The sequence below is a fragment of the Durio zibethinus genome, chromosome 6 (genome assembly GCF_047325235.1).
Source record: "Durio zibethinus cultivar Kanyao isolate XHJ-2024 chromosome 6, ASM4732523v1, whole genome shotgun sequence".
Taxonomy (NCBI): Eukaryota; Viridiplantae; Streptophyta; class Magnoliopsida; order Malvales; family Malvaceae; genus Durio; species Durio zibethinus.
This window is the reverse complement of record NC_143167.1, coordinates 10,496,980-10,513,261: the sequence shown is the minus strand read 5'-3', so window position 1 is coordinate 10,513,261 and position 16,282 is coordinate 10,496,980.

Sequence of the window (16,282 nt, the reverse complement as noted above, 5' to 3'; positions counted from 1 at the left end):
TGGATTTTGTATATCATTTGGTAGTTAAAGGTTGCCTAGAATTCTTTCATCTCAGTTCCTACAATTTGTATTTAAACTTTTAAAACAGTTGCAGTATCGGATCATGAAAAGATATATGTTGTAGTTTGGGAAGATTGTGAAGAAGACAGTTCCTACAATAAGCGTCATATCAACTATGCCAAGTACTACGTATTTATAGTCTTTGAATTTTGTATCTAGCAAGGCCATCTTGGTACAATAGGAATCCCTCACCTTCATCTTTCTCAAAAAATCCCTTTATTCTTCTTTCAACAAATCCTCACTTTGGTGATGAATTTGACCTTCCTGATAAATTTCACAACATCCTAATTAAAAAAACTCTTTCTAGAGTTACTAAGATTAATTGCAACCAAATCTCTTGACCAGAAAACCTTACATCTCCTAGTCAAATACCAATCCAAGATACTCAAAAGATTTGCAAATATCTCCAATCAATCTCTTGGAATACACCCTGAATACCTTTTCATTCACCCCTTTAAATTTCTTAACCCATTTTGGTTCTTAAAAGAAACTATTTGTTTCATATGATACCTTTGTCACTTTTATTACATTGTGTAGAATTCCACTCTAGAAGCTCAAAAAACTCTTCCATTTTTTTCAATAGTTAACCATCAATCCAAAAAAAATACCAACATGGCACTATGACAATTAAGTTTGATCACAACAAAGGAAAAAAGACTCCTAACCCTACCATCTTTCCTGCACAATTCATGATACATGCCCGTCAAGCTAAGATAAATGTTTCAGTTAAACACTTCAAGTCTGATGGAAAACTTGTATATACATACAGATCTTCATAAGAACATTATTATTAGGACATTGATTGCAGATGCAAAGGATGATAGAAAGACACATACAGAAGCTTCTTTCATGATGATGATGATGATCATCTAAAAAAGCAAAAAAAAAAAAAAGTCTTCATAACAAAAACTGAAAGAAAGATATGAAAAAAAAAACCCTGAAGTTGATCTCCTTGGTGAACTCTTAGGAAAGTTTTACTATTATGTCATTTATCATAAAAAAGAAAAAAAACCAAAAAACTTCCCAAACCTTGCAAAATCCAAGCTCCATAAAATTTAGACTCAAAATAACCTTTACCTAAGGTGTGCATAATGCAACAAGGATAGTCTTATCACTTAGATTTTTCTCTTTTCCAAGAATTTGACAAGAACCAATACAAACATATCTTAAAAATCCCAAACCATACTGATAAAGATCAACATAGAAACCAAAAAAGTGTTGCTCAAGTAGAAGTAGTCTTAAACTGGCAAACAAAGAACTCTATTCAACAAAATGCATATCAGTATAGGATAGAAAATAAGCCACAATAAATTAGTTACCATTTTGATCAAAGCCTTACAAATCTACAGAATATTATTCTTGACATTCAAATAAGAATAATAACCTTAGATCAAAAACTTCGATACATGGTGAAAACCAACACTTATTTTACTTATGCTTTTACAGAAAGAGAAAAAAAATGAAAAGTCTCAAAAACCAACTTGTAGATCTCCAAAATCAGCTCTGTCAAAAACAATAGCAATAACAAGTAGCCTTTAATTACAGTATCTTCACTACTATCAACATTAGAATGCATGATACCTTTTACCAAGCCTATACTTCACCTCCTTCTTACCAACCAAACAACCCACCTTTGACCTCACCTCTTAAACATTTTTTCACCCCCTTTCAATATAAATCTCATTCTACACAACCAAGACAATTTTTTACCCCAATGTCAGAACAACCATTCCAAACACTATTTTTATACCAACCTCTCTTTCGTATGACTAAAAAATAGATTCACAGATTCAGAGAAAAATAGTCAGTTACCCAAAACCTAATAGAATGGTAGAACAACCAAACCCCCAAAACCAAAACTAACCTTAAGCTTTGTTTCTACCCTTTCAAACCTTACACCAAAACCAAAACCTCTGACACAACCCATGATATGACCCACTTCAAATACCACTCTTATACCTGAGATGCTCCAACAAATGGTATAGAAGAATCTTTCTCAAGTTTTCATTGAAGATATCTTTCCTAACAGATACAAATCAAAATCTCAAAAGAAAAATGATAAAGATTTAGACGAGTCATTTTATTCAAAGGATTCAGATGATACACTTCCATAAATCTTCATAACATAACTAATAGTTGAAATACCAGATAATAATCTAAAAGTACACAACCTTGATGTAATAGATGCTGAACAACAACCTCTTCTAACACACACACATGATTTTCTTTTACATTAAAGTTTTTTGTGTTCACTATTGATGACATTTCTCCTTCAAAATGGCCTTCAATATTCTAAAAGTTCCTAGCACGGGACTTGTTGAGTTAAATTCCACTCCTAATGTTACTATGAATATGATTTAAATCAAATTTGTTTCAAGACTAGTTGGAATCTTCAAAATTTTTAAGACAATATTGGTGAATACAGACAATTACAATTTCTTCAATGCCTAACACTCACAGAAGCTATATCTTAATTTTTAGCAATATTTTATGGACAAGAAACTCATAGATTGAAAAATATTAGAGCATAGTTTTTCAAACTTAAATTCTATTCACTTCATCCAAAAGATCTTGATAGGCACTATCAACAGTTCTCTCAATATTTCTACATATTTGATGAATTTGATGATGTCAACCTGAAGTAAGCATTTCTCAACTTTGTTCTAAAGAAACTTGCCCAACAGATAAGAACTCAACTCAACCATAAATCTTTTCATGTCAAAACCATAAACCTTAGTGATATTTACAAAATGATGATGAAATCACTAGATAAGATTTACAAAAAGCATAGATATATTGCAAACTTGGTAAATAATTCTAGGAAAATGGAAAAACCATGTTCTTCTTCCTCTACAAGTTTACAAATCAAATGTTCTTCCAAGGATTCCACATGTTTTTGTAGCCAAAAAAAAAAAAGAAATGCTTCAAAAAATTTAGACCTCCCAGAAGCTTCCACTTTTTTAGACACAAAAAGTTGTTTAGACCAATAGAAAAGCCCAAGAGATTCCAAAAATTCAAGTTTGGTAGAAAGAAAAAAGACTCAAAATGAAAAAAAACCAAATGTTTTTTTTCTGGAAAACTATGATACTACATAAAGAGCTGCCCCAAGTCAAACAAGAAGTCAATAAAGATGATACAAGATATTAAATCAATTTTCTTCCTTGATGATGAACAAAATGAAAGATCATTATGTATGATCAAACAGGTTAATGATGATGGCTCAAAATCAAATACAAATGACTATTCAGATGATCATTATCTTGATTACATAACAATCTAAAAACTCTAAAAAATTTATACCCTTCAACCTTTAAAGATGCCATTAGCCCCAATAGAGATCTTCATCCACAAACACTCTTCTTCCATAATAGTTACAGCTTTTTTTGATACATTGTTGCTTAAACCATAGCTAATACCATTGTGTTACCCAAAGCTCTTTGGTAAAAACAAAAAAACTTTTTTCAAAATAGTTGATGAGAATATATTCTCTATAAACTTTATCAATAACCTTGTTACCCTCCAAATATTCATAGGTTATCAAATAACCCAAAGAATTTTAGGATCACTATTTCCATAGAAAAACATTGTTAATGGTTTTGATGTCATTACTAGTATACCCAGTTTAAGACTCAGTGAAAAAAGTATCCTCCTAAATTTCCCTACAGAACTTCTTTCTTTTAAAAAAAACCTTAGTGGTGGTACCCTTCAAAACACATTGAAGAGCTATACAATCACCTTGACAAATGGACTCTTAAGCCTTTCTTTAATAACTGGTGAAGTGACTTGTTTCAAAGATTGGTAAATTTTGACCTCTATAATCTAGCTGAATTAGCCTAACTCCTAACAAATCCTTACTTGTAGAATTCAAAAGATGTTGCAAGAATAAAAAAAAATTTAAACATAAAATGTATGGCTAGCTATTTCAAAACTGTGACAAGGATCTTTCAGACTTTAAAAAATAATTATTTCAATGGGTAGACAATTGTATATCCATCCAGTACCTTGAAAATTTTTTAAAATAATGCTAATCCAATCAAAAATTCATTCATAGTGCTAAAACCAAAAGAAAATTGTTTGTTTCAGTCCAAATATGTTTAATTATGTATGATACTCTCCAGAAATGCTTTCCAAACTCCTTCAAAGACTTCAGGACAAGATGATAGCACATCAAGCTTTACTTTTATCAACTTCAACTTTGGCGTCAACTTTATGTCTACATTAAGTCATTTTTTAGTCAAGTCCACTTTTTTAAAGTTACTTTAATAAAGCAAAAAAAATATTACTTTTACTTTATTACAACTACTTTATTAAAGTTACTTTAAGTCAAGTTAATTACTTTATGTTTAGTCATGGATCAGGTGTTATTATTATAGGTCTTATTTTATTACTATTTACTTACTTTTTCTTGTATAAATTTGTAACTCTTTTCTTGAGAAGATAGAATCACCCAACTTCTCTAAGAAGTCACTTGTAAAAAATTCTCCATTATAAAATATGTTTGGCTAAAACCTCTCTTCTCTTTTAATGATTTCTTCCTCTTTCAATAGTTAGGTTTAGAATAGAATGAGTTTTTTATATTATGATTTGTAGTGATACAAGTTAAGTATGCTTTGTAGTTGCTATAATATTATGAATCCTCTGCATTAGAAAGCCTTGTAAAGTTGACAAACAGATTATTGATCCACTTAGCTAAAGAAAAGTTACTGTACTAAGGTCATAGTGAAATACATATCTTCATAAAAGTTAGGCCACTAGTTCAACGTTATACCAAGAGAGCACTAAGTCTTGAATACCAACTAGAATATTTTAGTTAGATGTCTGAACTATAAACTGCTTATATTTAGTATTACCTTGATCCGATAATCAATCCCCCCAAGGAGGTCTAGATAACATGTCTGAGAGAACATTATCCTTTCCTTTTATATGTGCTATGGTAAAGAAGTACTTTGAAAACCATTGAAAAAGTCTGAGCAAATATGCATTTGGCATGTTTTCTTTTGAAATTAACCATCTGGTCAAAGGCTAACATATTTAATTCTATGAGAAAAAGGTATCCAATAAAGTGAAATTCAAATTTTTGCATTTCATTCTTTACAACTAAAATCTCTTTTAACGTAAAGTGGTAATAAATTTTTGAATCTTTGAATCTACTGCTTTTATAACCACATATCTATCAAGTTCCATCTTTTTTTTTATAAGGATTGTTGATAAAAATTTATCGCTTGCATCATCTACAATATCTTTTTATCATCTGAAGGAATCTTTAAAGTTGAAAGTGACTACGATTTTATCTTTAACATCTAAACTGATTTTGTTTGCTTTTGGAACCACTTGGGAGGTTCTTTCTTCAACATTTATCTGAAAAGATGAGTAATCTGAACGAGATCAATGAGGAATTCATTCATGTAGTTGACTACACTGAGGAATTGTTGCACTTACTTTTTGTTAAGATTTATGAAAAAAATCTTCAAGTGACTTAGTAATAGGTGGTTGAGTAATATACTATCCATCTTTTAAATGTATGCCTAAGAAATCAATTTCTAAGGCACCAATGATCATTTTTTTCTTTGTGAGCATTATCTCATACCTTTGAATAATTATCTAAAACTTATCCAATAACTGTGTATAAGATATGATATCTAGAAATAACAATAAGATATCATCAATATAAATAAGTACATTATCAAGAATAAGAGCAAAAATCTTTGTCATTGCTTCTGAAATAGTAACGAAGCAACTTTTAGGCTAAAGGGCATAGCCGTCTATTGAAAATGGTGTTGTGGGATGCAAAACTCCGTTTTGTATATTGATGTATACCTAATTGCTAAAATCCTACCTTGAGATCAAACTTTGAGAAGACTTTAGCTTATTACAGGTTTTGCAAACAATGACTTTCTATTAGAAAGAAAAAATTTATCATATGCAAAAAAAACATTAAAACGCTTGTAGTTAATCACTAATCTTAATTTTTACGAACTTGTTCTAAATGTTTATTGACATAAAACACTTCACATACTCATGAAAAAGAAATTGATTCAATTAATCCTTGTGCTTGGAGTTGTGAATATTTTGCAATTGCTAGCTTCAAATGGTCTAAATTCATTCTTATGTGACTAGCTTTTGTAGGGTTGACATTTTTATCTTTTTTGAAGGGAAGAGAAATGAAAAATTAGGGTTTTGCCAGAGTGGGCTTTGACATTTCTTAAGGAATTCTGAATGACTTTCTGCATATGAAATCTAAATGAATTTCTGTTTAAATATTATTCCAATAATCTCCATCATGAATCCTTCACCTTCACATTCATCCTCCTAACCCTCAAAATCATTAATAAACCTTTTTCTTTACCTTCGCCTTTACCTAGTAGGTTACAAACCTTTTACCCTAGATGAAAGTCTCCAACCTATATTTCTAGTAAGAAATCTTCCTTATGAGATCCAACAAATGATTGCACAAAAAACCATTGAAAGCCATGCAAAAAATCTCATTGTCAAAATGCAAGCCGTACTTATCAGAAAAAAAATTGACCATGGAATCAAACCCATTGGGATACACCCTCAATACCTTTTTTTTCACCTCTTTTAGATACTTCATATTGGCAGACTATTCAAAGAAGCCTTAATTCTTTTATGGTATCCCTATCAGCTTTACACTATTACTATTAAGTTTAGTTCAGTAAAACTTACATGGGTTACTGTGGTACTAACCAATGCAAAATATTTAGAACCAGAAGACATCACACTTGGAAAATTCTTATGATGGTTCAACACCCTAAACAAATGGTTTAACTGCAACAAAAAAAAACATTCCACAATGCTACCATGTCATCTTTATATTTCACAGACCCTACTACATAACAGATGATGGATTTGCCATCTTTGAAAAACACTCAGACATCAGTGTATGCAATTTATACTTTTTGTACAAATTAATATTCCTATATGCTCATGAGTACAAACTATTACTCAAAAAACTTTGTAAAATAAACCAAATCTCCTAGATCCCTGCAGAATTTCCTTTTTTTAAAAAGAAACATTGGTAGTGGTACCCTCTATAATACATTCAAGAGCTATTCAGTCACCTTAGCGAATGGACTCCTCAACCTCCTTTCAATAACTGGTAAAGTAATCTATCTCAAAGATTGGTAAATTATAACCTTCACAATCCAACTAAATTAGCCCAACTCCTAACGAATCCTTACTAGTAGAATTCAAAAGAAGTTGTAAGAATAAAAGAAAGATTTAAACAAAGAATGTATAGCCAGCTGTTTCAAAACTGTGACAAGGATCCTTCAAACTTTGAAAAAGAATTATTTCAATAGGTAGACAACTTTTATCCATCCAATACCTTGAAGATTTTCCAAAATAATGCTAATCTAGTCAAAAATTCATTCAAGGTGCTGAAGTCAGAAGAAAATCCCCTGTTTCAATCCAATTATGTTTACTTATATATGATATTTTCTAGAGATGCTTTCCAAACTCCTTTAAAGACTCTAAGACAAGACGATGGCACATCAAGCTTTGCTTTTGTCAACATCAACTTTGACGTCAACTTTATGTCTATTTTAGTCATTTTTTAGTCAAGTTTACTTTTCTAAAGCTACTTTTATAAAGCTTTGATTAGTATTTGCTTACTTTTTCATTGTATAAATTTATAACTATTTTCTCAAGAAGACAAAATCGCTCAACTTCTCTAAGAAGTCACTTGTAAGAAATCTTCGCTTATAAAATATGTTTAGCTAAAACCTCTCTTTTCTTTTGGTGATTCATTCCTCCTTATTTAGTAGTTAGGTTTAGAATCAGAATAAGGTTTCTATATCATGGTTTGCAATGATACAAGTTAAGTATGCTCTACAGTTACTATAATATTATGGATCATTTACATCAAAAAGCCTTATAAAGTTAACAAACAGATCATTGATCTTCTTAGCCTAAAAAAGTTATTGTACCAAAATCTTACTGAAATAAGCTATCATAGTAAAAGGCATGTCTCCATAAAAGTTAGGCTACTAGTTTGACGTTATGCCAAGAGGGCACCAAGTCTTGAATACTGACTAGATTACCTTGGTTATATGTTTGAACTATTAACTTCTTATGTTTGGTATTACCTTAATGCAATAACCGAGCATGGGATCCATTTTTCTTTTTTGAACTTTTCAATATTATATGTTATATGTTTATTTCAATGCGGTTACAATTTTTTGTGAAACCTACATTTTTGTTTTGTGTTTTTTTTTTTTAATTTTTAAAATTTTTTCATATTTTTTTAACCATAGGCTTACTTTTCTATTATATCTTTTGTTGGACTTGCTATTATATTAAATAAATAAAAAATGTGTTCAAGGAAGTGCTAGGTGTTTTTTATTTTTTATTTATTTAATATTTAATAATTTCTTTCATTTTTTTAGTTTGGACCTACTTGATACCATTTTTTTTTATTTGTTGCTTTTACAAAACCTTAATTAATTTTTTTATATTTGATTATTTTGTTAAACCCACTTGATAACTAGGGTATGTTGCGTGCTTTTTTAATTTTTAATTTTTTTAATTTTTATATATTTAATAAACGATTTTTTAGATTTCAAGTTTTTAGTAACTCATTTGATACCAAAAGTATGTCATGTGTCAAATAATTTAATTCTTTTTTACGCTTTTATTTTTTATTCATTTTTTCTATTTCAAAATTTTTTTCCTTTTTCATTTAATAAATATTTTGAAATGTTTTGAATCTTTTTTAATGTTAGACCTTTGGATATTATTATTACAAATATATTTTTTAGTTATTTTTAATTTGATAATTTTGATATTAAAGAGGTGTCAACATCACTCTAAATTTGGTTTTTTCCTTTTTTTTAAAAAAAATTTTAAATCCATGATATAATTTAAAAAAAAAAAATCATTAGTGATGTTATGTGCCAATTCAACTTCCTTTCTTTTTTTATTTTTTTCTTTTTATATTTAATAAATATTTTTAATTTTTTGCTATGGATATATTATTTATTACAAATATTTTTGTATCTTTTTGTAATTGAATAATTTTGTTAAAAAAAAATTAATGGAGTTGTTAACATGTCATATAGATTTGATTTTTTTTTTTTAGTTTCAATTTTTTTGGGATCCGATAAGTGCATTCTTTTTTATTTGGAATCGAATCAAGGTTTTTCACAAAAAAATTAAGGTCAAATTGAAAGGGTTTATGATGTTCCCTTTTGTCTTGACTATAGATATTACATTATATTTTAAATTATTTTTAAAATTTTATATTTATATATATTATATTAATAAAATTATTATTTAATATCTTAATTTAATAAAAATATTATATTTATTCATAATTAAGATAAAATCCATCAATCTAAAAAATCCATTATATAAATTTAATTCATTTAATAAATATTTTGAAATGTTTTGAATTTTTTTTAATGTTAGACCTTTTGATATTATTATTACAAATATATTTTTTTAGTTTTTTTTAATTTGATAATTTTGATATTAATAGAGGTGTCAACATCACTTTGAATTTGGTTTTTTCCTTTTTAAAAAAAAAAATTTAAATCCATGATATAATTTAAAAAAAAAATCATTAGTGATGTTATGTGCCAATTCAACTTCCTTTTTTTATTTTTTTATTTTTATATTTAATAAATATTTTTAATTTTTTTCTATGGATATATTATTTATTACAAATATTTTTTGTATCCTTTTGTAATTGAATAATTTTGTTAAAAAAAATTAATGGAGTTGTTAACATGTCATATAGATTTGATTTTTTTTTTTTAGTTTCAATTTTTTGGGAACCGACAGGTGCATTCTTTTTTATTTGGAATCAAATCAAGGTTTTTCACAAAAAAATTTAAGGTCAAGTTGAAAGGGTTTATAATGTTCCCTTTTGTCTTGACTATAGATATTACATTATATTTTAAATTATTTTTAAAATTTTATATTTATATATATTATATTAATAAAATTATTATTTAATATCTTAATTTAATAAAAATGTTATATTTATTCATAATTAAGATAAAATCCATCAATCTAAAAAATCCATTATATAAATTTAATTCATTTAATAAATATTTGGAAATGTTTTGAATTTTTTTTAATGTTAGACCTTTTGATATTATTGTTACAAATATATTTTTTAGTTATTTTTAATTTGATAATTTTGATACTAACAGAGGTGTCAACATCACTCTAAATTTGGTTTTGTCCTTTTAAAAAAGAAAAATTTTAAATCCATGATATAATTTTTTTTAAAAAAAAAATCATTAGTGATGTTATGTGCCAATTCAACTTCCTTTCTTTTTTTATTTTTTTCCTTTTTATATTTAATAAATATTTTTTATTTTTGCTATGGATATATTATTTATTACAGATATTTATTGTATCTTTTTTTAATTGAATAATTTTGTTAAAAGAAATTAATGGAGTTGTTAACACGTCATATAGATTTGATTTTTTTTTTTTTAGTTTCGATTTTTTGGGATCCGATAGGTGCATTCTTTTTTATTTGGAATCAAATCAAGGTTTTTCACAAAAAAATTAAGGTCAAGTTGAAAGGGTTTATGATGTTCCCTTTTGTCTTGACTATAGATATTACATTATATTTTAAATTATTTTTAAAATTTTATATTTATATATATTATATTAATAAAATTATTATTTAATATCTTAATTTAATAAAAATATTATATTTATTCATAATTAAGAGAAAATCCATCAATCTAAAAAATTTATTATATAAATTTAATTCATTTTAACTATTGTTTAACCCTTTTTCAAAGTTTGAATGTGTTATGTTATGTTTCTTTCTTCTTTTTTTCAAACTTTCTAAGATTTTTTTATATAGATTAATTTTGTAAAAAAAATAATAATATAGGTGCTAACGTGATATCCCAATTTGCTTTTTTTCCTTTTGATTTTTTTAATTAGATAAATTTTAGAATAAAAAAGAGTTGATAAATAAGAATAGTAAAACAATTTGTATCCAATTGATCTCCACTCAATTGAGATGTCCATTTAGTACCACAATGAACTTTTTTCTTTTTAAAATTTTTTCTTTCATTTTTTTTTCATTTTTTCCCTTCCTCATTTTTTAATAAAAGTAATTTTTTAAGAAAAAAATTGTAGATGTATCCAAGTGATACCCCATTTGAGTTTTTACACATTTTTGTTCTTATTTATGTATTTTTGTAATTGGATAAATTTTGCATTGGATGGTGTTAATTGATGAAGATACCAAAACAATCCATATGAATAGGTTTTGATTCATCTTAATCTGATAAAGGGTGATTTTTTAAATCAAGATTGAGTTGAGTCAAGTCGAGTTTTTTAAAAGAAAATGAGATTAAGTCGAAAGCATGTTTATGGTGTTTTATCCCAACATATTTTGAGGTGTGTATAAAAAATATTTTTTATTATTTATTTAGTTATATATATGTATTATAAGTTATGTTTTACCTTATTTTAAAAAAAAATGATATTTTAAGCTTAATATCATATGTCAATGTAACACCTTTTATTAGTTTTTTAAACTCATTTTTAGTTTTTACTACTTCTTTTGTTTACTCTTTTCCCACTTTTTTTTTTTTTGTTTTTGGTATTTTTTAGATTAATTTTATGAGAAAAAAGGTCAATTAAGCTATCCATGTTTCATTTCATTTCTTTTCTTTTCTTTTTTTTTACTGTCATCGATTTTATTCAATAAATTTTATAAAAAAAAAATACGTGAATAGATATAGCAAAACAAAAAAAAAAAAGATTCATGACTAAATCAAGCAATTGAAAATACGAAATGGTAATGAAACACAAAAGCAATACAAAAAAAGGTATGAAAATGACAGGTTAAAATTAAAAAAAAAAGCATATACACATACACGCAAAAAATGTGTTTTGTGTCTATAAAAATTATGACATATAATTTTCATATAAAATATAATATGAATATATGAATTCTTGCTGTTTACAGGATATAAATATATGAATTACTAAATTTACTCTCAGCAACGTGCAAGCACCTTTTAGTTTACATGATTAGAGTTTGCATTTAATATATATATAAGTCAATTTTTTTATAGTTGATATGAAAAATGCTCTTCATCTTTAGCTAGTGTAGTGGATAAAAATTGAAATTATAAAAAATTAAAAAAAAAAGTAAAAAGATGAAAAATATACTATTGCTGTCTATAATATTCTTTTTAGAAAGAAATGAAAAATAAAAAATAATATTCTTTTAATTCATTTGAAAAATAAAAATAATATTATTTTACCTAATACTCTTTATAAAAATAATTCATTGCGTTAATTCATGGCTTTATATAAGATCGAGCCAGGAGAGCAAAAGGCGAAAGGGCTATATCCCCTTGGATTTTGAAAGTTAATTTCTATGCGTTACGTTATTATGTAGGCATAAATACTTGTTTAATTTCTATTAGATGCCCCCTTAAATTTTCTTTCAACTTTTATAACTAAAAAATGTTAATTAATTTACTTTAGACCTTGATTTTTTTTTTTTTTTACATTTGGACTTATATTAACTATTTTAAAATTTGAATTAAAAAACTATTTAAAAATTATATTAACTGATGGTTTATTAGGTAAAATTGAGTCTCAACATTTTAAACTTGATACTATGAAATTCTAGAATTAAAATATCCAATGTCATGACTTAACAAGAATTAGGGTAAATTTAGCATTGTTATTGCGGTTAAAAAAAATTTGAGTTGACAAAATACGTTTAAAAAATATGATTAAAAATTTTTAAGTGTTTAATATTGTTATGAAAAAAATACTATGAATAATTAAAATATTAAAAATCAATATGAATAAAATTATAAAATATTAAAAATTTAGGTTAATATAGTGATTTTCTACTCCAAAGGCTCTTTTCACCGTAAAAGTAACTTTTTTGTTTGTGTTGCAAAATTAGGGTTTTAAATGGAAAAGCAATATTTTTATTGTTTATTACTGATTTTGGGTCAAAAACAGCTTTTCAATACAAAAACTACATTTAATAATAATATTAAATTAGGCCTTAAAAATTCAAGTATTTTATCTCATCAGTGATAGATTAATTAGATTTATACTCACTTTTTATAGTTATACAACAATTGCAGAGCAAGCATTCTCGACCATGAAGATTGTGATCCCAGACTTAACAATAAAATAAAAAATCAATTACTAAATGGTTGCTTGCTCGAATGTCTTAAAATGAAAATTATTTGCTCTGATTTTTATTTATTTTCTTTCCAGTTTTTCACTCCTCTGTTCAACATCCTATTTTTTATTCTATCAAACACATTTTTCATCCTAGAATTTTTATGTCAATTATTTTTTTCATTTGAATCTAAAAAATTATAAACTTTTATTACATTGGGTGAGGTGAAAATTTGGATCAAAAAATTTTGGGGCAAATATTATTTACTCATTTGATAAAAATTTTTACAACTTCACATAGTATAAGCCCTTAACATTAATATTAGGTGGTATATGATAAAGGTAATTATACAAAAATTATGATAATTTATACATATGATTAAATTATTATATTTGATAAATACTCGATGATCTCACATGAAGGTGATCGAAGACATAGCTAAAAATATTTTTATTGGGTTATATTTTAACTTCCGTTATATAAACACAATATTATATATATATATATATATTACATTATTAAAAAAATTATGTTAAATCTAAAAGGTTTTAAATTTAGAAAACTAAAAGTATTCTCTAGTTACTTCATTAAAAAAAAAAAAATTTAAGGGCTAATGTTATAAATGCATTCTCAACTATAATGAAATATTTAATATAGTATCTAAATTTTAAAAATCTTTACTATAATACCTAAATTATAAATTTGTTAACTAATATGATACCTACCTTTAATGTATCTAGCTTCAAATAATGATATATGACGCATAAATAATCCTTCAAGTACCATATTAATTAACAAATTCATAATTTAAATATTACATTAAAGATTTTTAAAGTTTAGGTATCATATTAAGTTGGTTAGATTGGAAAATCTATATAATAAATCTATTTAAAGTAAACCCCACATAAATTAATATAACACTCCTCTAATTACTTGATTAGAGGTTGACATGTGTCTAAAATTATTTTAATTACCCTTATCTCATGAATAGTCACAATTATTGTAATTAGTTTTTGACCCCTATGATACATAGGATTTTTATTTTTTTATAAAAATATTTTAATTAATTAAATTTAATATGATAATATTATATTTCTTTTAACTAAATTTATATGCTGTGATTGTATTTATTTCAATTTGAAATCAAAATATAAAAAATTCTCCATACAAAATTTCATTTAAAATTGGAAAGCATATTTTGTTTTTATTTTTTTCAACAACTTATATATTAGGATTGGTAACTTAGAATTAAAAGAAGAGATTTGGATTTTAGTGTAAAATGTGTGATAAAGCACATAAAAATATAACTTTAATACATGATTGGATAATTGCTCATTTTAAAATAAGTTATTTTATTTTTTATAAATTCACCAATCAAACAAAAATATTAAGAGAGTTTATAATCTAAAAATATATGTTAAAATGAATTTTAAAATTTTTTTTTTATATGTTCAAAAAATCTAATAATTTGATTGCAGTCAGTCTATTAATACTTATTTTTGTCAATTAACCATTAAATAATAAAATTAAAAAATTTCATTGGCAAGCACATTTATTTCATACTTGTACATATTACTTTTTCCTGCTGAAATATACATTTATTTTAAGATATATTTCAAGATTATGTTTTAGGCTAGATTATAAATATAAAATATTAAATAATATAAAAATCAAATCAAGAGTACGTAACAATAATTTAATATAGGACAAAATTTATCTAAATAAGCTAAGGAAATTAATAAAATTTTTATAAAAAGTATATAGTTATTAACTTAATGACTATATAGTTTTCAAATTTTATAAGCTTTTTTTCGAATGTCAACTAGTTGATAGATAATAATTTTTTAAAATATGTTATTTATATAAATTCATTAATTGAAAGTAACACAAATTCTTTTCTCATGAGATAGAAAAAAAAAATCTTTCATTTAATGTAGTATTGTAATATTAGAAAGACAATATATAAAATTGAAATTTGGTCTTCTGATAATAATTTAAATTTAATTTTTTTTCAATATTAATTATTAAATGGTAATATATCAAAAGCAAACTCCTATTCTTATATGGTGTCAATGTTGAATGTTAAAAGTTAATAATGAAATTTAATTTTGAGCAAGTTAAGGTAAACAATAATGAAAAATTAAATTTTAATTACAACTTGAATTGTAACTTATTTATAAAAGGCAAAAATATTGGCTATTTATAAGGAAATGATTGTAATATTATATTTACTGCATAAATTATTCAAATAAATCAATTCTTAACTCTTAATTTCTTGAGAGGTTTAAACCTTTATTTAACTTTGCTTTGTCAATAACACTCAATTTGATTAATACTAACATTATTTGAAAACTTGATTTTTACTTTAACTTTTAAAAATTAAATTTATTCTTAAAAGCTTTGTGCCTATTAAAACAATTTTTTATTATTGGATTCATTTTTCTAAACTGTCAAGACCTATTGATGGGTAAATAACAAATTTTTAGTAATGTAATAATTTATTATCTCTATTGTTCAATTCACTCCAATGAATGCCAACACATTTCTAACGCATTTTTCAAATTTAAAAGACACTAATTAATTTAGTTAAAGATAATTGATAGAGATTGTATGTTAAGTGATTAATGTGAACTTTAATTTCATTTTGAATTTTCAAAAGAAATAACCAACTAAATCAATTACCATAATTCTCATTACATATAATAATATTTAAGAAATCAATACATTTATAATTTAAATAACAAATTAAAATTTTGTTTTTATTTATATGTATAAGATAATTGAATTTTATTTCGTATTGGAATAATTGAAATTTAGAAATTGTTAATCATATGCAAGACTAATTAGTGTAAGCCATCCATATTTGTTTGGATATTATCTTGCGTACCATATTCTATTTTTCTTTTGGTAGTAATCCTCCGTTATAGTATTTGAGATAAGATGTGTTCTTATTAACAATTTGTTTCCAATTAGAAAAGCCCGTAAAACTTTGTAACCAATATTAATCATATAACATATATATATATATATATAATTGCACATGAATTAAAATTTTAAATTACTTCATTA